This window comes from Gallus gallus, chromosome 3 (assembly GCF_016699485.2).
Source record: "Gallus gallus isolate bGalGal1 chromosome 3, bGalGal1.mat.broiler.GRCg7b, whole genome shotgun sequence".
NCBI classification, from domain to species: Eukaryota; Metazoa; Chordata; class Aves; order Galliformes; family Phasianidae; genus Gallus; species Gallus gallus.
The window spans coordinates 91,708,458-91,732,825 of record NC_052534.1 but is presented as its reverse complement, the minus strand read 5'-3'; the positions used below and the strand labels follow the sequence as shown (position 1 = coordinate 91,732,825).

Sequence of the window (24,368 nt, the reverse complement as noted above, 5' to 3'; positions counted from 1 at the left end):
CTGAATGTGTTTTAGAGGAATCAGACTGTGAAGTGAGCAGTTGCTTGATGTGCCTGAGAGAGAAAGGACAGTGATTAAGACTGAATGCTAAATGGGTCCTGGCTGAGCAATTATACATAAGAGTTGCTGGAGCTCCTATATGTCATTTTTGCTGCTCCAGTCCTTGGTATGAACAATTGGATGTCCTGGTAGTCACTCATTTTACTTCCTGTTTAATTTAGTGTTTAAAATGAAAGAAATCTGAATTTTGAAGTGAAACTGAAACACCCAAAGGCATTGCAGTGTATTGGCACTCTGGCAGTGTCTTTGTCACTTCCCTTATCTCCAGACAGGGAAGGCAGATCGGGAACTAGAACACACTGATGTTCACATTGGTGTGCATATGACCCAAAAATTTATTTTTCTGTTCATCCACTCCTCCACTGAGGTTCAGGCAAAGTACAGTACTATGAAAAACTGGCTAGTAACAGCTGTGAAGTACAAAATCTTCTAAACAAACAAAGTATATATAAACACATGGCATATGTTGCCTTCTGTGCAGACTTTAGTGGGACACAGGAGAACAAAATCTTCTTGGCCCTAAGACTAAGTGTTTTGTTTGTTTTAAACAAGTTAATTCTAGATTTTCAATCAATCAAATTTTAGTAGTCACAACAGTGACCAGAGTTTGGTAGGGAATGAGACTCTCTTCAAGCACTCTGGTAATGTTGTTGTTGAAAAGTAGCTGTGTTCTGAGGGGTGAGGCCTAAACTTAAAAAAAGCAAGAACCTCACCCCTGGAAACAAACAAAAATGAAAGACATAGAATAAAAGTATTTTTGCTATTTAACAAACTAATCCTTCAGAAAAGAAGAAAGTCCTGAAAGTTTACTTACTCTGTGTATGAAGGAAAATAAGGTTTACATATTAGCAGAGAAAAGAAACTGGAATAATTCCTATCCAAACTGTAAGTTTGATTGGTTGTTTGCACCGTAGGTTGTCACAGAGGTCAAGACTGAGGCCCTGCAGGGAGGAAAGGAAGACAAGGTGCTCTAATAACATGCAGACACCAAGACACAATAGAAGTTTGTGCTGAACTGTTTCCTTGAAGAAAGTTGATAGACTTGTGCCATGACTGATTAACCAGAGGGTTCTCTAATAATTATCAGAGTTACCCAGATGATCATTAAGCTTGATCTCAAACTGTTTTGTGGTGACAGCTTTCAATTCCTTTACTAGACCAGAAATTCATTACAGTACCTACCTTGTGAGTTTAACTTTTGCTACCCTGCATGTCCAAAAGTGTTCAGTTACACATTGTCTTAAAATAACATTTAGCAGTAAGATCTAACAGTAGTGGAAGGAACAAAAGTGAAAAAGTTGCCCACAAAACTATCAAATCTACAAATTATCATCATTTTGCCATGGCCTTGAGAAACCTTTCACAGTTCGGAGTGAAATCCTGATTTTTCTCTTCTGCCCTTCTACCCAAAGAGTGCACCCCTTCAGTTCACAGAAAGGTAGTTTCCTTCCACTTTCTTCTTTGACATTGTCTTTCTTCCACCAAAAAAAAAAAAAAAAAATTATAGTTAGGATACAGAAGCTGTGTCAATAATCAAAGCTCGTAATGTGAGTATTGGCTCTTTATTGTTCCTTTACTCTTCGTAGATGTGTGCCTATTTGGAATTTTTAGAAAAAAAGGTAGATGAGAAATAGATGATACCAAATGTTTTGACCATTTCACATGGTAGGGTATTTTAATGGATAGTTACTGCCATAGCTACAAAGTCAGAATCTTTACTTCTAATCAGAAGTCTCATAATTTAGGGAGTCACCTTTGGTCCCTTTATCATTTCTTTGTGTTGAACTAGAGTGCCTTCCATCATCACATTTCTGCTCCATGTTCAAACATGTATAAATTGAGGGCAAGCCACCCTGTATCATTTCCTTCAGCAAACTAAACAAGCTGAACTTTTAAATTCTTTTACTAGGAGGCACATTTTCCAATTTGGTGGTCATTCTCATTACTTTCTTTAGAATACTCTTCTGTTGCCAAAATCTTATCCAAACACTCAGCTACAGAATGCTCCAAAGCCAATGTGTTAGAGAAAGATTACCTCTATTCAGACACATGTGGATTGTTTAGATAATGGGATACATGTTTTTGCAGTATACCTCTGAAAAACTGTGTGGGGAATGAAGCCAATTAAACATTTTATTCTAAATACTATAGTCACGGTGGAAGGAAGGAACATGGGTAGATTCCTTGGAAGCTTCTTGGAAACCGTGTACAAAAAGCAACAAGACAAATATGCTTATGTGGGAAAGATCCAAGAAGCTCTGACAGAACTTTAAGGTAGTCATTAATCTGAAACACTGAAACAACATAATGGGACAGTAATCCCTACACGGAGTTGCCTCTGATTGATTCTTCCTGGTTAATTCTCTATTGGTATTCATATCGCACAAAAAAGCAGTACCCACATATGGAGATAACCAGAATCTGTTATAGGAACACCTCTAGGTTAGATGAAGTGCTGAGAAGCATTGGGAAGCTGGAAAAGAAAGCTTTTCCAGCAGCTTTCTCTATCCTGGAGAATGATGCTAGTCTGATTTTAAATCAACTACATTTTGAAAACCTTGAGGAGGTCACAAACTATTAAAAAAGAGAAAGAAGAAATTCTGAGCCATATGAGAGGAGTCTACTGCTGAACCAGTATCTGACCGTGGGAGTCCTTAAAGAAATGAAGTTTATGCCTACCATGACTGAGTTGCTAGGAAAGCTTTTAATGGCTTAGAACCTAAAGGGTTTTAGCATAACAAATCAGAAAGATGGAACTTATTTACTGATTGAATTCTGTGGGAAAATACTGCAGAAATGTTATCCTTGGATGTGAAAGGTTACCATTTGTACAGGATACCCAGAAAACCCGGAGGGAATTCCAGCACAGGGAATACAAGCCATCTTACTGATGATTTGGACTGAAAGAAACTCTGAAAAACACCAGTGAAAGATAGGGCACTTTTGCCTGTGTGTTTAAACAGGGAGAAAAAAGAAAAAAGAAAAAAAAAAAAAGTTCAGCAGAAGTGACACTAAATACATTAATTCAAGGTAGTGACACTTGTTGCCTTCCATCTAACCATACTTCTCAACTAGCCATTATATGCAAACCCCACAATATTCCCAGTCTCAAAACCTCAGTTCATTATGATTTGTTCATATTCATCAGCTTTTAAACAAGTCTAGTTCATGGATAGGGAATGTGAGCTACCAAATTTGTCTCTGAAGTGAGCCTGTAACCAGATCAGATTCTGGCTTAGACCAGTTTTCAAGCAACAGCATTTAGATGATCGAATGGTAGCTTAGCGTCTTCTCACAGCTCTGAAATCATTATTTCAGGCTCTGAAGCCTTTAGGTTTCAGAAAAACTTTGGTTGACTTTTGGAGAGCATGAGCAGATCTGAGGTTCTGTCAAGGTCAGATTTCCAATGAAAAAGAATTGATGATGTGTAGCAGTTATTTCTTAAGGATTATTTTCTCCACAATATTTAACAGAAGTTATCTGTGCAGAAGTTAACTTCTCTTGAGATAACTTAAATGAGAGTGATAACGAATCAAAACAACATTCAAGCCATGTAGAATCATGTTGCTATCTTACCTGTAATGTATTACTTACTTCAAGCAAGAGATTTTTGTGCAAATCCAGATGTCAGGTAAGAGACAACACACAAACTACACTCCAGAGTGACATAAAATGGAAAAAAAAAAAAGCCCTACATCTTGGGCAAAGTTATACTCTATGCAACTTTATGTGTTTATCTTATGACAACAAGAATTGCTAGTGGAAGTGGCAGCTTTTTTTCCATTAAACATAATAAGAATCTAGAATTAGCAGTTTAGACTTTGACAACTAATTTTAAAGATAATCAAGGCAAATCTCAACCACATAGAATTATGGAATCACAGAATCATAGAATGGTTTGGGTTTGAAGACACTTTAAGATCATCTAGTTCCAATCCCTTGCTATAGGCAGGGACGCCTTCCTCTAGATCAAGTTGCTCAAAGCCCCATCCAGCCTGGCCTTGAATGCTTCCAGGGAGGGGGCATTCACAACCTCACTCTTCTAGTGTCTCACCACCACATATCATACTCTTCAAAGAGAGGAGATTATAGATTCTGCTGTTAAACGTAGTTAGGTTTAATCTAGTTAGATCCCAGTGGAATATAAAAACTTACTTTCAAAAGGTGTTTTTAGGATTTAGATCAAAATCTATGTCTGAAATACACATAGAGTGGCTAACATCAAATGCTTCTCATTACTATGGAAACAAATCCAGTGGGAAATGATTGCATATTTCTGTTATGTATCAGTCATTTCTAACATAACTTTAACCAGTCCTCAGTTAGCAAAAACATTGCTTGCAATATTTTTAATCTGATGCTGTGTTCAGAATGTCTGGTCATTTTATTCAAGGAAATGACTGTAAGAATATAGATATATATTCTAAATATAACATGGATTATGCTAGTGTAGATGTGACTGAGGATAAAACAAAAAAATACAAACACTGAAACAGAACTAAACACCTAGTTTGGTATCATTTTATTGCTTATCTTCTAGTAAATGCCTGACTTCTTGTGAAATAATCTAATAACAGTTGACTAGATCTGTTCTTAAAGAGAACTTTATATTTATCTACATAGACACTTGCTGCTACATCCAAAAGACACACTACTCTTGAAAAGTGTTATATCTTAGTAACAAATCTTACAGTTTATTTTACCATTCCTTCCCAACTCTCTCCTATATTCAAATGAGTTTCCTATTTACTTTTCTTATTGATCCTTTTGAAGTTAGATCTTCATCATTAATTGGCAGTCTCATGGCAAATCGCTAATGAACTATATTCCTATTCTTGGTTTGTGAGAGGTCACTTTTACTCTTTGTTAAACAGAAGATAGATTTAGCATAAACTTTCAATTTCTTTCATAGACCTATGCATTATATATTAGTGTACAAATTCAGAGAAATTATACTGAAACAAGATAGTTCAGATGGTTCATGATTTTCTCCTTTGTTTTCTGTTTATGAATAACGAGATAGCCAACTTTAAATTTACATCAGGATTTTAGCTAATGTTTACTCTGTACTCAGCCAGACAGATTTTGGTATATAAGACCGGACATAGTTTCCTGCAGATCTGAAAGGAAGAAGAGATTCACTTGAACCTTATATTCATTCATTAACTTCTTGCAATCATAAAACATGGGGAAGAGTAGATGTAGGGGGAAGGGTTAGGGCGTTAGAAATATAAAGATTTTCAAAAAAAGATTGCTAGTGAACTGATCACCTAATAACGGTTTTACAATAAATATCCTCACATTGACATTTGCTCTTAAAAAGCATAGAATTTATCTGGCCACAGCAGTGTATTCACAATCAGTATTTCCCTGTTTGTTAGTAAAATTGCCTGCCCTTAATACTTCACCATTTAGTTGGCACTGTGGAAGTTATTTATTTCTTGATATACTTCCAGCAGAAGAGTGTTACTATGTAAAGAACTCTTCATACATTTGTCTGTCTGAGTACTGTATTACTTTTTATTATTTTTAAGCATAAAACAAAGTTTTTTACTTTATAGTCTTAGAGTCAGCAAACTGAAAAATGCTGCCCCAATTAAAGGAAAAAAAAAAAAAAGAAGAAGAAACAGAGGTAGGGAAATAGCAGGACTAACAAAGATGCAAATTTATAATAGAAAAAGTGATGAGAAAGAAAACATGACCAAATTGAATGAATTAACGATAACACATGGCATGATGGTAAATATTCACTAATATTTTTGGAGGAAACATTTAAATTCAGATGAAGTTATTGTTCTCAGAGGATAAACTCATTTTTAGGGTTTTTTTTTTTCTTTTTTGAGTCAAAATAATAAATGATGTGTTATTATAAACCCACAACATTACTTGCAAGAGTATAAAAAACACCGAACTTGTAAAAACAGTAAAAAAAAAAAAAAAGTAAAGAAAAAGCAATTTGGACAGTTTTCCAAAGGAGAGGAGAATTGTAAGAAAACTTTGTACTATATCAAAACATTGTACATGGTAATTCATTAAAAATATATTGCAGAACAGTCTATTCTTACTATATCCGGGAGTAGCTGCAGAGCATCTGTATCAATGACGCCCATTTCAATAAGCACTTTCCTTGGGGAGAGCAGAGCGCAGAAAAACAGTGGTGTGAGAGCTACAATATTTTCCCATTGCAGTGCTAGGGCTTGTTTGTCTGCTTGTATTTAATACAACTGCCGTAATTTCTTCCATTTTGTGTGGAATCTCATAGGCTCTTAGCAGCAAATATAATATTATCTCATAAGTAAACCAGTCTTGTTCTCTAACTTTCATGGAAGAAATTCACAGAAATTTAATGGTAAAAAAGATATGCTTTTAAAAGAAAGGTTTGCTTAGAAGCTAGCATCTGATTGAATTTAACTTCATCTATTTGTAAAGACTTACACATACCTTCACTGTACAGAGTTTCGAGCATTTATTCACAGCATACTTCAGTAATCACCAGTATCTACTCGAATTTCTCATTCATCAGAAAATGTATGGCTGTAGACAGGCCACAGAGTTTCTTGAATACAGTTTCTGAAGAGATGGCAAAAATCAACCAGAAGTTGCACTAACACGACAAGCAAAGTTGCTAGACTTGAGAAACCCCATAAGAGACCTCTGAGGCTAACTTTTTCTTTCCATTAGCAAGTACTTGTTCATTCCTAGGATGCAGTCTCCCTAATGCAAGTAAGAATGTTGCCTTTTATCTTCAGAGCAGATGAACTTTTCAAACCAAAAAAAAATTAAGTCATGTATTTAAGATAGAAGTTAGTGAACACAGTGTTTTCTATACTATTCAGTATAGAAAACGGTACTTAATCCAGACAACATGTGGTCTGCTGGTCTGCCCATAGAGCTGAGGGGCAGTATTTTTCACCACAGTTTATTTAGCCTTTAACCTCTCACGTGATATGACCAACAGCGATGTCAAATGTTGTGTGGCTATTTCAGAAGAGTAATACTGGGACATGACTGAATTTAAACGATCAGCTGATTCCACAGAAGCCCACAGACACCCACAGGGGACTAATGAGGTTCTCTTACTGCCATCCTGCCCCATTTCAGTCACTGAGAGGCTGAAGTCTCCCTCTTCTGCATACCAATCCACTGAGTCATCCTGTGAGCCCAGTACTGCTATTTTAAGACTCCATTGAGCATACAACGTGGCCATAAATAGAAAGATGTCTGAAGACAAATAAATACAAAATAAATTGCTCATTTTAGCTCATCGAAAAAACTGTAGAAAATTTGTCCTTCCGACATGAAAGTCAAGGCAGTTTTTGCCATTTTTAGTTAGCAGTTCATCTGTTTCCTTTGAATTAAGGAATATTTCTGTACTTCGAAAGCTCTGTAACCTGAATAAATTAGAATCTATTTAGGAACTTTCCAGTATCTTAACAACTTTCCTCTTCTTTATTGATTTCAAGTCATTTCCATTTTGATTCAAAACCAAAAGTGCTGTCCAGCTGATAATATTCAAGTTTTCAATTTCTGTAAAAATTATTCATCCTGTTTGGTTTCTGATGTGAGGAACTGATGAAGTACACAACCAGAGCTAGTTTGATTCAGGTTTCAGTCTCTGCTTTACTCCATTTCAAAGCTGTTTCTAATGCTATGTGAATACCGTTCTGGCAGGAGACGTATGAGGCACAATGATGTTCAAGACAGGTATCTGGTCTGCTGAGACCTACTTTCAGAAAACATCCATTGGTGCAATTCAAAGATATCTCTTTATTTAAATGCAGGGTCAATTTCAGCCCTTTAAGAACAAGGAAATATTGTGTGAATATGCAGGAATAGGTACTCAGATGCTGCAAACATTTGCAGCTCCACTTGGTAGGTACAGCAGTTTATGAGAGCTGAGGCTCTTTTCCACAGAGAAGCAAAAGGACCATACTGCATGTTAAAAACAGTGAAAATTATGTCAGGCAAAATACAAGATAGAAATAAAACATTACCGGGAATGTGAAGGGCAATATCAAAGCTATAGAAGCAGAATACTGATAGAATAGCAGCGAAGGAGCAAGTTAAACATTTCAGAAATCTATGTGAAACATGCTTGCCTTGGTATCCCAATATATTGGTTAACTCTAAACCTATTATGATCTCAAAGTTTTCCAGTTATTTTTGTGTCATCCTGGTGAAGAATCTATATGGAAACATGTACATTCTTCTCTTAGTCTATGAGTATCTAGAGACTCAGGTTCTAGTGAGTACTCTATATACATCGTTTGCTCCGAAAGTAATACCTCCTGTTTATTTCCATTGGAATCATGGTCAAAATAAAGAATACAATAACACTATTTGAGAGGAAAAATTCTCAGCTACAAAAGACTATTTTTCAACATAGTCATCACAGTTAGCTGCAGACAATATCCTGCATGCCATGTTTGTACCAGCGGAGGTGACCCACTGTTGCCACTGCTGAAATGCACCACCCACTGCCTCACTGTGCTCACATCCACTGGTTGGTCTCCATAAATGTTCAGAAAGCATTGATGAATGCCAATGGATGCCATTTTTTTACACGCAGAGGAATTCAGTGTCACACTTTTGCCTCATATGCACTTCCATGTCAGATGCCATTCTGTGAGACTGCCCCTCTGCTGCCATCTGTCACACGGCAACAAAATGTAATGGAATGTTGTTGAGAAGGTTGAACCTCTACTACCATACCACCAACATCTGCCTCTGATGTTGTGGGCCAACATAAGAAAACAGGAGGCATTACTTTCAGATCTGTCCTTGTATTATCAAAAATAACTGTTTATAATGTCTAGAAGTCTAGAAGCCCAGGCTCAGTCATCTTCCTTTCAAAAAGAAGAGTTCTTTTCCTTCTGAATAGGCTAATGACTTCTTTAAAGATGAATGAAGAACTAGATATTTCAGTAAGAAGCTTTGTTTGCAGTCTGGCCAGGAGATGATTCTCTCTAACTCAGGGACACCAATATTGTCAATATCAGGTAAGGGCCATCCTTCATCCTCTGGGGAAAGTATTAGAATTAGAAATGCAGAATGAATTTTTGAATTACACAGAAACTTTAGGGGAGAGATTGGAACAACACAGAAAAATAAATAAATAAATAAATAAAGAGCACAAAAGGGGATAGTTGTGTTTTGGTTTTTTTGTCACATTTGTCTTAGTTGAAAGTGACACCCAGGATGGATATCACATGAAGTTGAGGCATTGCTGTAAAAAGAAACACTGAAAGAGACATTTGAGGAACTAAATGACAAATTAATATTACAGGGCACAGCATCTATAACATAACATGCCAGTTCACACCTGTGAGTTTTAAAAGAACTCAACAGGGAAATAGTCAAGCTGTGTACACCAGTATAAAAACCAGTGACAGACTGGAAAGATTAGATCAGTGACGATCTTTAATGTATCATCAAAAATGGACACATAAGATCTGAATATATATATATATATGAATATATATATCTGAATATATAATAATATATAATATATAATATAATATATGTATATCTGAATATATAGGCTGGATAGCTGGGCTGAAGCCAATGGGACGGGATTAAACATGACCAAATGCCGGGTCCTGCACTTTGGCCACAATAACCCCAGGCAACACTACAGGCTTGGGGCAGAGTGGCTGGAAGACTGTGTAGAGGAAATGGACCTGGGGGTGCTGATTGACGCTAGACTGAACATGAGCCAGCAGTGTGCCCAGGTGGCCAAGAAGGCCAATGGCATCCTGGCTTGTATCAGAAATAGTGTTGCCAGCAGGAACAGGGAAGTAATTGTCCCCCTGTACTCAGCACTGGTGAGGCCGCACCTCTAGTACTGTGTCCAGTTGTGGGCCCCTCACTGTAAGAAAGACATCGAGGCCCTGGAGCGTGTCCAGAGAAGGGCAAAAAAGCTAGTGAGGGGTCTGGAGCACAGGCCTTATGAGGAGCGGCTGAAGGAGCTGGGATTGTTCAGTCTAGAGAAGAGGAGGCTCAGGGGAGACCTTATTGCTCTCTATAACTACCTGAAAGGAGGTTGTAGTGAGCTGGGGGTCAGCCTCTTCTCTCGTGTGACTAGTGATAGGACTAGAGGGAATGGCTTCAAGCTGCACCAGGGAAGGTTCAGGCTGGATGTTAGGAAATACTACTTCTCTGAAAGGGTGGTCAGGCACTGGAATGGGCTGCCCAGAGAGTCCATTTGGTGGAGTCATCGACCCTGAAGGTGTTCAAAGAGCATTTGGATGTTGTGTTGAGGGACATGGTTTAGCAAGAACCATTGGTGAAGGGCGAACGAATGGTTGGACTGGATGATCCTGTGGGTCTTTTCCAACCTTAGCGATTCTATGATTCTATGAACAGGAAGCCTGAAAACATCTGGAATTAAAGTTATATATTTATTTTAATATCATGTGGCATTATAAAGAGCAATAAAGCTTGTAGTGTTTCAGCTTATCAGTCAGTGAAGGATATGTGACTAATTTATTTGGACTTCAGAAAATATTTCAAACAACCCCCTAAACAGGCAATTTTGGGTCTAGATACTCACAAGATAGAAGAAAATGAACCTCAAAGGTGAGAAAATGGCAGAATTCTAGAAACAAAATATACTAGAACACGATCTGCTAGAGTACACTGTCTTAAATAATGCCATGCTCAAACAAGAAAATCTATCCTAGTCATTTTGAACAAATTAATGAGTAATGTTACAGTGAAGGTGTAAGTGAATGTGCATGGTAAAAATAACAAATCATGGAAAACCCTCTAGTGGAGGAGAAACTGAAAAACTAGAATACATATATATAAAAAAAAGATTAATAACATATTCCATTTTTACTTACCTCAGCATACTAGGAGGTGTAATTGCATGGGAAGGAACACAAAGAAGTGTTTGTTTACTAACTGTGTAAATAACCTATGAGAGAAATTGCCACATGATATGCAACAGGATAGCAGTATTAAAAGTGTGTTTATATAAAGTCACCACAGATAGAATCACTTACAAGGGGAACAGCTATTGTGCTTCAGGGCATAATCAAATAAGGAAACAATGGGAATAGAAGGAAAGTTGGTGTTGGGGAAATAATACTTATGTCTGCTAAGTATATCTGGGCTTCCTGCTTCACACATTCATAAGCTCTTGTGATATAATGCTGCGTGTCCTCTCACATCATAAGCCAAGAATCATTGTGTCTGGATAGGTTTATTGCCTGCTCTGCTCCCAAGTGAAACATTTCTTCTTGTAACTCCTTAGTTTCCTACATTATTTTAACAGCTAGAGTGGGCCCTGGAGACCTTACATCCTGCATCTCAGAACACCGTGAGAGCTGTACAAAATCAGTCACCTTTGTAGAAATCACCTGACTTCACAGGATTTCCTCCTTTTTTTCTTTCTTTCTTTCTTTTTTTTTTAATTATTCTATGCTTCTTGTTCAGTATGTCATTGCTTTTATTCATCACTATAAATCTGTCAGTCATGAAATCTGTAACTTGAAGTCATCTTATCTCACTGTTCTCTTCATCACTGGTATTAGAGATCTTGTTCTACAGGCAGTGACAAAAAAGGTGTCACTGGTATGAGGAGTGGCACATATGCCAGAGGGCTATGCTGCCATCTGTAAGGACCTCACAAGGCTGGAGAAATGGGCTGAGAGGAACATCATGAAGTTCAAGAAAAAGTAATAAGCCCTGCACTGGAGAGGAGCAACCCCAGTTTCCCAGTTACAGTTCTTCAGAAAAGGACTTGGGTGATCTGCTGGGCACCAAATTGTTTGTGAGCCAGCAGCGGTCCCTGCCTGCAAAGGCTAATGATATCCAGGGCTGCATTAGGCAGTGTGTTCCAACCGATCAAGGGAGTTGATCTTTCCTTTCTGTTTAGACCTTCTGAGGCACACCTGGAGTGTGCTGGGAGCAGTTCCAGGATCCCCAGTACATGGACTTACTAGAAGTATACAGAGACTGGACTGTCTTTCCTATGAGAAAAAGCTGGGAGAGCTGGGACTGTTCACCCTGGAAAAGGTTCAGTGTATCTCACTGATGTCTATAAAGATCAGAACAGAAGGTGCAAAGACAGAGCCAGGCTCTTCTCAGTGTTGCCCAGTGCCAGGACAAGAGGCACTGGGCACAACCTGTAACACAGGAGTTTCCTCCTGAACATCAGGCAACACTTCTATACTGTGTAAGTGACAGATCTCTGGCACACCTTCATTAGTCTGTGGAGTCCACTCACTGGAGATCTTCAAAAGTCCTCTGATCGTAATCCTATGCACCCTGATCTGACCGTCCCTATTTGAGGCAGAGGGGCTGGACCAGATAACTATGAGAGTTCTGTGCTAACCCCAACCAGTCTGTGATTCTGTGTAAAGCTTTCCCAGTATCAGTACCGCGATGAACTCTGGTCGCTTGCCCAAGGTCAGTTACACAAGTATATGGAATCTGGGCAAGCAGTAATAAAGGGACTACAGAGACCATAGACAAACTCCTTTAAAGTTGTTTAGTCTTTTCTTACGATTAGCTGAGAATGAGTTATCTGATAACTTGACACTTTATTTTGTATGGTAATTTACAATGACTCTTTTTATTTTTGGATTTTAGCAGGAAAGCTACGCTGTCTTTAAAGAAAGACAATTGTTTTATTAATACCCCAGTATAGATGATACTGAATTGCAAAATCTTATGATTCTTCTTCTGATTCTGGAAATGCTGTAGTGATGCTGTATCTGATGGACATTTCGTCAGGACATGCCATAATGCACATATCCTGTCCATAGTGAAGGTGGTCAGCATTACTGTCAAGAGTTTTGATAGGATTTTTCTATAAACAACTCTATTCATCATTTCTGTTGTTGACCAAAAGGATGTTTATGTGAAAACATGCTGCTTCACTTCAAAATAAAGACAAGGACACACCAGTGGTGTCATTGGTGGTGATCTCACAACGATGAATAGGTGCAGTACAGTACACTCCTAGAGGTCAAGTAATACATGCAGTAAAGCACACACTTGCACCTACTGTGTGGATCATTTATTCCTCAATGCACAATAGTCTTCTTGAAAATCCATTATAGAATTATAGTCCTTATAGGAGCCAGGCATTTATTTATTTAGCTTCCTTTGTCAGAAAGAGGCTTTTTGTTTGTTTGTTTTTAAGTCTGAAGAGCAGATACATCTTTTGGCTTATTATACAGTCCCCAGCTAACACTCTCCTTCCACAATTATACATACAGCTCTTCTGTAAATTCCTACCTATTCATAACTTTAGTAATGAGTGCTCTGTGACCTCTGAACTTGTATGGACATTCAACTGGAGTACCATGGCAATGAGTACATACATCTCTATTGAGGCCCTCTTGACATTTTTCGAACCACGCTGAAATGATGTAGGAGGTTGAAAAGTCCAATGCAAACATGAAAATTTTCTTGAGATTCTCAGGCCAAAACCTAAGTGTTGATCATGAACTGCTGATTAGTTTCAGTTTCATTAGAAAAAAACAAATTCTGAACTTTCACCTCAACTATTTAGAAACTTAAAATCTCTCTAAAGCCAGAGGTCTTTGGAGTTAGTTTTCTCTTGGATGTGAATATTGTTCACTATCTTTTTCCATCAAAACAAATAACATGAAAAGGGTATGATTACGACCATTTTTATCCATATATGCTCTGTCTTTTTATCTGCCACTGTACTAAACTAGCAATATCTTTTTCCTTAATTAGGATCGTAGGATCACAGGATAGTTAAGGGTGGAAGGGACCACAAAAGACTTCTACTCCAACCTCTTGCTTAAGTCATCTGCGAGAGTAGACTAGGCTGTTCAGACCTATATCCAGTCAGGTCTTGAAAATTTCCCAGATGGAGACAGTACATCCTGCTCCACTGCTGGATTTCCTCATCAAGAAAATGCTCCTATTCAGTCTGAACCAATCTTGGTTTAGCAGATAACTTCCTGTCTCACATGCTGGTGATGGCTGTCCCATTTGCTACCAGGCCTCACTGCTGGCTCAGGCCCAGTTTGCTGCCCACGAGGACACCCAGGCAAGAAGGCCTCAGCATGGATCACAGCAAGTGAATTCTTTTTATTTCTATTACTTATCAGAGGAGTTGTTCTTATTGTGAAAAAAGGATGTTAGCAATTTACTGACTTACCATAATAGCATTATCCATGACACTAGCCCACAGAGATTAATCCATCTTCCCACATTTCACTAGCTTGTGAATGCATATCTTAGTAGTTGCCTCAATGTATGTGGTGATAAATGGATTCCTGTTTCAGCTCAATCTTTTCCAAAAGGATTGCAGATCAATTTACTACTGCCTTCACTGTCACTTTAATAGCTAACATTCTTCAGTAAGTCTTGTATCCAACTCTGACACACATTTTACCGCTCACCAATACGCAATACTTCTGTATTTTGTAATGTTATACTCTATCACTGAGATGAGTACAGAAAGTATTTTTTTTATATTTTTTTCTTTCATTTGCCATGACAATTTCACCTTCAATCCACTTTTCTATCAAATTCTTGCAGAGAGTAGTATTAGTGCTACTGCTAACCATGAAGTCTTGCTTGGTGAGAATATTTACTGAAAAACTTTAATTATCTGCAGCTTTGCTTTGTATCCAGTGCTGTATCTGAACATCCTCCCAGCTGGACATTTGCTAGTGACACTCTGGATGTTGCCCTGATTAACACCTTTGCACATCTACCAGACCTGTTACGACACTCTTGTTTTACCTGATCACAGTTCTCCCATGTATTAGTAATGGCTGCCCTTGCACCTAGAGTTCTTTTAACCGCTATGGATTACTGACAGGCATGTAGCAGGGGTCATATCCTTAAGCTCAATTCCCACTTGCAGCTTTTGAAGAAGATCTAGTAACTCCTTTATCATTCTCATCTACGGTTCATGATAATTTGGGTAATTTGGGAAATAAATGTTCCCTGGACTTGTTATTTCTTCGAGAGCAGATCATTTCTATTCTTTTTTTTTTTTTTTTTTTTGGTCCATCTGAGGAGTTAGTTATTTTGCTTTGGTAATTTTATTTTACTTCATGGTCCTAATGTCTAGTTTCTCTCTCTTCATAAACAGATTGCACAATGTTTACTCAAAGTGGCCTTAAGCATTTTTATTTTTCCTGGTTTTATTTATTTTATTTTTTTCCTCTTGCTGCATATTTATGCCAGAGGCAAACCTCACTTTTTCCAAAAAACAAAGGCTCTTTGTATACAATTAAATCTTTTACAAATGGTTTTATGTCGGCTATAATGTCCTCATGGTGCATATGAGAAAAACAGAGAAGTGGAAAAGTATAACAGAAATAATTGACCCAGATATTTTGCATCAAAGTACAGGTTCCATATTCTATGATAGAAACCTAAGCTTTTCTGGGAATCCAGGGGTCATATCAGAAAATCTCGTGCAGTTCTTTTGATTTCTTGAGCTCTTGCTTTTTAAATGGAGATGGATGACTTTTTGTTCATAATAATACAAGCCCATTTTACTTGTTTTAGCAATGAAAGAACATGTTTCTACCCAGTTTAGGTTTTCCGATCTTGACCCTGAATCTTCACTAAACTAAGTTGACAGGTTTTAAATATTTTGAGCCCTTGCCTAGCACCTCTATTTGCAGTGGGCTATCCTACTGTGGGATATCCTATCGCTATCCATAAACTTTGTTCTGTACTGTTCTCCTGTCACTTATGATCATCCTATCACTCCTGTACTCTGAAAAATAACAAAATTCTTCTCCTTACCAAGGCTCATACTTTATAGGATGTACATTTTATACAAATTATGTCTGAGTATGATGATTCAGATTGAAAAGCCTGGGTATTTTTTAAGCTTCATGGCAACAGGTTCAGACTATTCCTGATACAGGTAATATAGAATGAAATTTCCGTAGCTTATTGTGGCCTGATCACACCTTTTGATGGGCAGGGCCACAGCTATTGCTAGGACAGCTTGCTCTCACCATAGGCAACAAATTGTCAGTTTCCACTATTTTATGTCTTTTTCAGCTGCATTCTTGTAAATGGCCTGGAACAAATATTCTCAGCGGAGCATCCGAATTCATTACACTCTTAGTTACAAATTCAGCTATTTAAGGAGGACTTTGTTTATACTAGGAATCTAACCCCCGCCCTTCATTTTTTTCTGCTTTTATATTTATTTATTTGTTTGTTTGTTTATTTATTTAAATATATATCTTTATGTATAAATTATTTATATATATTATATAGAAAAATTTTAACAAGTTCCTCATGTCTTGTGACTGCAGTGGTATGTAGCTCCAAGCCAGCGCCCTGATTGCTGTTACTCACACTGCAATATTGGACTCTGTGCCCTCCTTCTCTTCCTAAAAGGGCTACTCCTAGTCCTCACGGTATGTTGTATGTATCATTACTATATTAATGGTCTTAATGAGTACTGAAAGCAAAATCTTTGCAAAGGCATTCTGGGACTGGTTCAACGTAACTTGCTGACTTCCTTCTCCCTGAAACTTTCCTAAGTCAGAGATATGTTTGTGGCTATTTTACGAATGATTACCAATTGAAGTGTTAGCTCACTTTATGTGTGGCAAACACAATTTATCCCAATGTGTACTACTGCTGATGAAGAGGCAGTTGCATCTGTATAGAGGCATTTTATCGTGGAACAAATACAATGAAATTTCAGTCTGGTGAAGCCAAGGGCAGAACTGTATTTACTTAAATGACACCAGAATTTCAATCAAAATACCTTGAAGTTCAATCTAAATAAGAAAATTCTTGCATTTGTGGGGACAGAAACAGCATAAAGATAACCTCTCAGTATGTGAGTTATAGTGTGTTTGTTATCTAACAAAATTTTCCCCATGCCATGTGCATGGCCTCCACAACAGGGGAAAATTAATACGTTTGCTGACAGACCTATTACATCAGTGAGTTGATCTATCACTTACAAAGACTTTCCAACTTTCTAAACTGAATACAATGGCTGATTCATATCTATAAAGGTAATGTACAGGTTCAAGTGTGGGTAATCAAGATACGTGCAATGAAGCAGCTGTTCCTTGTGCTCTGTCCTTAGCCAAATTGTATGACACAATTGTTGCCAACTCACAAATGTGAAATACTTTTAGAACCTGCGCTACCATTGATAAAACTACTGGAGAGGAATCTTGATGTATTCTCTATACAAAGCAATTGTGTTTGATGTTGATACATCTGTGAGATTTGTTCAGGGCTAATGTGGGAACATAGTTGACACTGATCTGTGAAGTGCCTGCTCTTCTCTTTTCTCATTTGAGTATTGGACTTTTCTCCAGAGACAGTGCAGTCTGGGAAGGCGACTGAGAAATAAAAGATCCTCTGCTAATCCCAAAAGAAAACAAACACTGCAGGTACTTGAAATCCTCTGACATTGTATTACATGCTATTCATTTCACAAATAGTATACATAAGATAAGAAGACTTTTGGTAGTCTGGGATGACACTGATATTTCAGCTTTCTCAAGTATTCCTTCCTTCTTTCATTGTGCAGATGCATGTTCATCATGCATATACTGCAACTGTGATTTGCATTTGTCATTCTCCAAACCATGACTATAAATAAACAGTTATTCACTCAAATTATTCCAGTCTTTCTCTGTTCTTGGTTTTAATCTACTTGTAACTCTAATCCCTCTGTCCCAGTGAGTTGATTCTAGATTATTCTATTTTCTCCTTATCTTCCCTATTTCTTTCCTCCACCTAATTATCCTTACCACAAATGTCTTTACTTTTCTTTTTGCCTGAGGAAGGCCCTCTGTTTTGAGCCTTAGGTTCTAGGCAAAACTTATCCTGTTTTTTGTTTGAAAATGCATTTGGGTTGGTTCTTGTCCCTTTCTAGACCTAATTTTGATGCTGAAATGAAAGGAAAGGAGCTCAGAGAAAGGAATTAGAGATATGTGAAAATCTTTTTTTTTTTTTTATTTCCTATATTTCCCTTCAGAAATGAACTGGAAAATGTCAAAATGTGGAAATACATTTTCTGGAGTGGAGGACAGCAATATACTATAAGAGATATGTATGCTGTATACAGAACATTCTTCTGTTTTGATCCTTCTTCAGCATTTACTACATGAAAGAATAAAACAGGGGACAAGGCAGTTGGTATTATCAATTACTAGTTTATCATGGGATCAATCAAATAAACAAAAAAAAAAAAAAAAAAAAACCAAATCAACCAAGACAAAAAGAATGCAAGTGTATGGAAACTATAAAAAAAGGTTGAAAAAAGGACTGTAGGTGTAAATGCAAGGCTGAAAGAAAAGTGTTGGTCCCAAATAAAGGAATATAAGCTACTCACAAGCCCAAAGCAGAGTCAAACCATTACAAAGCCAGGACAAAACCCTCATTGCCTAACTGACACTGAGTACCTAGAGCCCAGATCTTATGTCCTGCTTAACATCCGCTGAGGAAAATAAGTTGCACTATCATTTCTAGCAGGTCAGAAATACTGTACATCAAAGACCTTGCACACCTCATTGAACCACACAGATTTGAAGTAGCTACCTGTATTGAAGGTTCTTTACACGATTGTCCTGAAATTAGGTTTGCCTAGGAGTGTCAAGGATGGAGACCTTGACTGGATTCCTTGCGGATCAGTTATGCACTGTGGCCCCTATCTTGTAAATACCTAAAACTTCTTACATGTTATGTTCCCGCAATTAACCTGAAAATGCTTTTGCCATGTGTTCATTCCCTTTCTCTTTTTTCCATATTTTTTTCTAGACATTTTGTGTTTTCCTGAGCATGGGACAGTAAAATTCTCAAGTTGATGGGTCTGACTTTGTATTCTAAATTGCCTAAACTGCAAAAAAAGTAAAACTTTGATATTTCAGAGTTAATTTTAATGTGGCAGACTAATCAGATATGGAGATCCCTGACTCCAGCCAAGGTAGAAGGATATTTAGTCATAGTAAGAGGTCAGATCTGAGCTCTTATGCTAGTTAAAGGCATCTATATTACTGGAACATACCTCAGGTCACTGATTCACTCTATTAAATGGAACAGAAGTAGCTTAATTTGGACAGCATATCATGGTGTGATAGAGCATTGCAGTGAAAAGAGTACAGGAGGAAATTTAAAAGAGTTAGGTTCCTTCTCCAGGTACATACCTTCAGCTCTTTTGTAGTCTTGAGCAAATTTGCTAGCTATTATCACTGTAAAAGAATGAGGAATAAGAATATGATTAATAAGAAGGAGACTTGTGACTTCAAGTATGTACAGGTGAAGGGAAGGGCCCCTCAGGGAGCTACAACTGCTCAGTTTACCAAACAGTCAACGAACAATTTTTATTTTGGATTTTGGTTTTGGTGCTTTGCCAATTCCCAACTGAACGAGCAACAAATTTCAGTGTGATGGGAGGGCAAATTCTTCAATTAGCTTCATCAATAAAATAATATAACTCTCTCTAGTTAACGATGTCTTCATCTTAGTTTCTCATTGTTGGATATTAGTGGCTATGTCTTCTGAGAGATCAACTGTAAATTAATGCCTGTGGTCTGCCACAGCAGTATTTCAGCTTTCACTGAAGTCTAGGAACAGTTGAAATGATTCCTCTCCATTGTTTGTCCATAGCATGGGGCTAAACATTAGCTTACATTCCTGGTATACATATATATATATATATACATACACACAAATTTTCTTTAAACAACCAAAGTTAAGTAAATGTCAAAATATTAGCATCTGTATAAATAATTGTCTTGGTAAATGAGTATGTTGCTTTCTGTTTAGAAGATTTGCATGAGTACAGGAAAGGAAAAGTTATTTTGTAGCACAACACACAGACGTTGACTGTTGTTTTGTGTTTTTTTCTTTCAAAAAAAAAATCACAAAGTAAAATAAGTATTTTATGAGAGTGCTGGCTTTTCTAAGGGCAAAAATCATAGAATCACCAAGGTTGGAAAAGACCTACAAGATCATCCAGCCCAACTGTAAAATCTCCTCCTCACTTTCTAACACACATTTTAAATGAAAAAAAGAAAAATTAAAAATCCTGTGGTAAAGTTGTATATTTCTATCATAGGAATCCTACTAGAAACTGCAAAGCTTTTATTGAATACATTTATGATAATCTATGAAGAACAGAAGCTCACTTCTCATCATCATCCTACTCCTATAGTAGCCTGACCATAGAGCAACTATGCACACTATGTCCCTTAGGGTGCTGCTTAGTGTACAGTTTCCCCAGAGTTTAAATGATTTAGAAGGTTCTTATTTTTATCTGTCAGGTTTAATTGGACTAAAAACCAAAGCAAAGATCTTTTTAAAATTGAGAAAGCTCGGATCTGATGAGTGAGACTGTTAAACCAATCATCCTCACCCACCATATACTTCTTTTTTTTCTCATCTCAGTTTCAGTTTAACAATTTCAGGAGGATTTTTAGATTGCAGCACACTTTCCAGGACTTATTTCTGGGACCTGGGCATTAATTTTGATATACGATATCTTTGAGGACAGGCTACATACCTACTTTCCTCTGCCTTCTCCCCTTGATAGGGACAGTTAATTTGTTGGGAGGTCTTCTTCTCCTCTCTTCTTGCTCTCCCTACCCCATCACACAGTCCAGAAAGGCCTTCCCACTGAGCAACTCTGTTCCCAGCAGCTCACAGTGCAAACCAGTGTGCAGCAGGCAGAACAAAATAAACAATCAGTCTTCCTCTCTACAGATTAGACCACTCTTCCTGAATGAATATAATGTACAGTGACTGTGAATAAATCCATTAAACAGGTGCACAATCCATCACAAATGCACGAGATCACTTCATGCTTTTCCATCTTCATATTACAGAAGTTTAAGATAAACAGTTGTCTCCACAAGACTGATTTATAATACAGGCAGCACTGAACCCCTCACACATATTGCCACTGGGCCTTCAAGAATCCACCTCCATGTAGCTTTGGTTGGAGTCCTGTCACACCTTTCGTTCTCTGCTCTCTTGTGTACTGCTGTGACTGTGACTGCAATTCCAGGAAATTTGAACTAGATAATTTGCAAAAAAAAAAAAAGCTTTATATTCACAGAGCATTTATATTCACAGAATCCAAAGGTAATGACTGGGACAATGAAATACCACTCACTGTAGGCGAAGATCAGATTCAAGATCATTGGAGGAACATGTGCACAAGTTCATGGAACTCAACATGAGCCCATAGTGTGCACTTGCATCCCAGAAAGCCAGCTGTCTCTTTGGTATCATCAAAGGAAGTGTAGGTAGAAAGTTGAGGGAGGTGATTCTCCCCTTCTACTCTGCCCTCATGAGACCTCACCTGGAGAACGGCATTCAGCTCTGGGACCAAGGGCACAAAAAAGATGTGGAGCTGTTAGAGCAGGTCCAAAGGAGGGCCATAGAGATGATCAGAAGGATGGAGCACCTCTCCTACAGGTTGAGAGAGTTGGAGTTCATCAGTCCAGACAGGAAAAGGCTCTGATGAGACTTTATAGTGTATTTACAATATGTAAAGGAGGTCGACACAAAAGATGAGGAGAGTCTCTGTCAAGGAGTGTAGTGATAGGAGAAGTGGCAAAAAATTTAAACAAAAATAGGGTAGTTCTTAATTAGAGATTAGGAAGAATTTATTTACTGGGTCAGTACTGGGTCTGAAAATCTTTAATATCTTCATCAATGACATCAACAGTGGGGTCAAGTGCACCCTCAGCATGTTTGCGGATGGCATAGAGCTTTGTGTTGCAGTCAACACAAGGGACAGGATGCCATTCAGAGACCTAGACAGGCTCGAACAGTATGCTCAAGTGAACCTCATGAGTTTCAGCAAAACCAAGTGCAAGGTCTTGAACATGGGTCATGGCTACTCCTGCTATCAGTACAAGATGGGGGATATAAAGGTGGAGCACAGCCCTGCTGAAAAGGACTTGGGGGTACTGATGGATGGGAAGCTGGACATGAGCCAGCAACATGCCCTCACAGCCCATAAAGCCAACTGTATTCTGGGCTGCATCAAAAGAAGTGTGGCCTGCAGGGCAAGGGAGGTGATCCTGCCCCTCTACATTGCAGGGGGGTTGAACTAGATCACCTTTAAGGGTCCCTCCCAACTCTATGACTCTATGAGATATGTCTTATCTCTTCTAGGCATTGAAATGCAGCTTTGTACCTTAAAAAGTGGCAATATCAAGACTCATGTTTAATGTAATAAAAGCAGTACCATATCTGTATCCAGAACACATAAAGTTACAGTCTTCTGGGATTTAGAAATTGCCTTTCACATAACTCAAGCGACAATCCAGGCTTCAGACCAATGATATTTCAGATCTTAATTTTTTTTCTGGTTTGCATTAAAATGACACACCTTTGCAAGCCCCTTAGGGATGCAGAACACATACAGAGTGAAAATGTTGGGAGTTGCAAGGTATCCTCCTGGCAATAAGAGCTTTATTACAACACTTTGTCCTCTTCCAGGTTATATACCAATATTACAAAATGTTTGTCCAGATTGAGTGTTTTTAAAGTAAATTGCTAATGAGAAATAATGAAATGCTGATACTTTTCCTTCCTTCCGCAATTTCTTATTTAAGACACCAAAATCCCAATATTAACTTATTCCCTTCAGAGTCATAGGACAGACTCTGGCTTACTAACTTCCTGCCTAATGGATCCTTCTGCATAAATTGGGCTTATAGGGGTTTATTCTTCCCTAGAGAGAAGATAGCTGGATTATGATTTTTGTTGTTGTTGTTGTTCTTTATCTATTATTTACATAGCAAAATCATTCCTGTTTTTTCTTGCTGAAAATGTACAGTTATTCCTGGCAACAGTAAAAGAGTTTTGTTAGTGTAATAATTGACCTATTACTGTATTTTTTTCTAAATATATATTACAGAAATGTTCAATGTAGTGCACATCCAATTTGGACGGGTATAATTGATGTACTCACTATGATTGAGACACTACATTAAGAAATAAAAATATTTTTACACAGTTGCCCAAATGTTGGAGATAATACATATACACTTGCATCTGCAAAAAATCTTTGATTCTCCTTTCATTTTTCCAACATCATGCTCAGCATTAAAATACAGATAATATTTGTTAACAGAAATTAATATATACTTAGAAAGAAAATGCATTTCAGTTCAGCTTTAAGTAGACTACATATTACTTTGTTTAAGTATTAAAGGATGCCTTTATAGAAATTCCATATCATTACTAATCTGAAGAGTTTTTAGATATCACTGTTTGAAAAGCAGGCTCCATTAGGCCCAAGGAATTTTCTCTGCTGATATTTAGCTGTTAGCAAGGGTGACCTCAGTCTCTGACTAATGTGAATATCATGATTAATGGGGGCATTTGGTCACATGCCCGAGGAGATGACATGCTTCAGGTAAGGCTGTGTCACAAGAAATCATTAAACACAGAAATCTGTCAATCTAATAGCTAACCACACACAGAATCCACAACTGTAGAGAGAGTTATTTAAAGGTAGCAGCATTCTCCAGAGGAAGTGGAAACTCAATTGGGCATAGTAACAACTGTGTGAAAGAGGTAAGAATGTAGTAATCATTGAAGAAGTATACAGAATAACGTACCATGCTTTGTTATTCAGTAAGGATTACACAATGAGTGAAAGATAGACTCTGGGATAAAGCCTGGTCCCCCTAAAATCAACTGAAATATTCTATTGGACTCAAAGGAGTTAAAGTTTTACCTATATTAGTTGAAAATCAAGAAATTGTTCCTTCTTTATAATATCATTCTATTTCCAGCTTAGTTAACTAGACGCATACAGAAACATTTTGTGTATTTCTAAAAGTAATAGCATCTACATTTATATACAAATGAAAATAATCTATATACAAATGTAATACTGGGATACAAAAGCAAACATATTCAGTATGGTCTTTTCAAGTATAGGGTAAATGTTCCGATCAAAGTGTACTAAAATTCACGAGGTTTTATTACCATATTTGCGGGTCCAGATTCCAACTTTCTGGAATATTTGTATTAAGGATATACAATGAAAATCAAAGATTTATCTAAGGTTCATAACCAACATGTAAAAATGTGCTAGTTTATGTAGCTGTCAGGGAAACTCATAGCTTGGAAGTAGGAGAAGCTTAAGTGTGGAAATCATTAAAGACTGCTCATTTTTAATAGTTATCCACCAATTGTTTGTACAAACACTTGGTTTTTTTTTCCCTTTTGCATTTATATGTATCATCTGAAACCATAGCAGCACACATCCATAATATTGCATCACAGTTGTTGACTGCATAGTCATAGAAGTTTTTTAATTATAGTTTTTTTATTTTGAAAGAAGT

At 37.4% G+C, this 24,368-nt stretch overlaps 1 long non-coding RNA gene across 2 annotated transcripts in view; it reads left to right on the top strand.

Moving 5' to 3' along the window:
* LOC121110322 overlaps positions 1 to 24,368 on the top strand; it is an 82,177-nt gene that overhangs the window by 21,431 nt on the left and 36,378 nt on the right. Inside the window, exons 3-5 of one of the 2 annotated variants that reach the window (XR_005858225.2) lie at positions 16,341 to 16,445; positions 17,370 to 17,444; positions 18,035 to 23,031. This is a non-coding gene — a long non-coding RNA (uncharacterized LOC121110322). Of the gene's footprint in view, positions 1 to 16,340; positions 16,446 to 17,369; positions 17,445 to 18,034; positions 23,032 to 24,368 lie in introns of those variants that run through there. The other variant, XR_005858226.2, reaches the window with a different exon arrangement.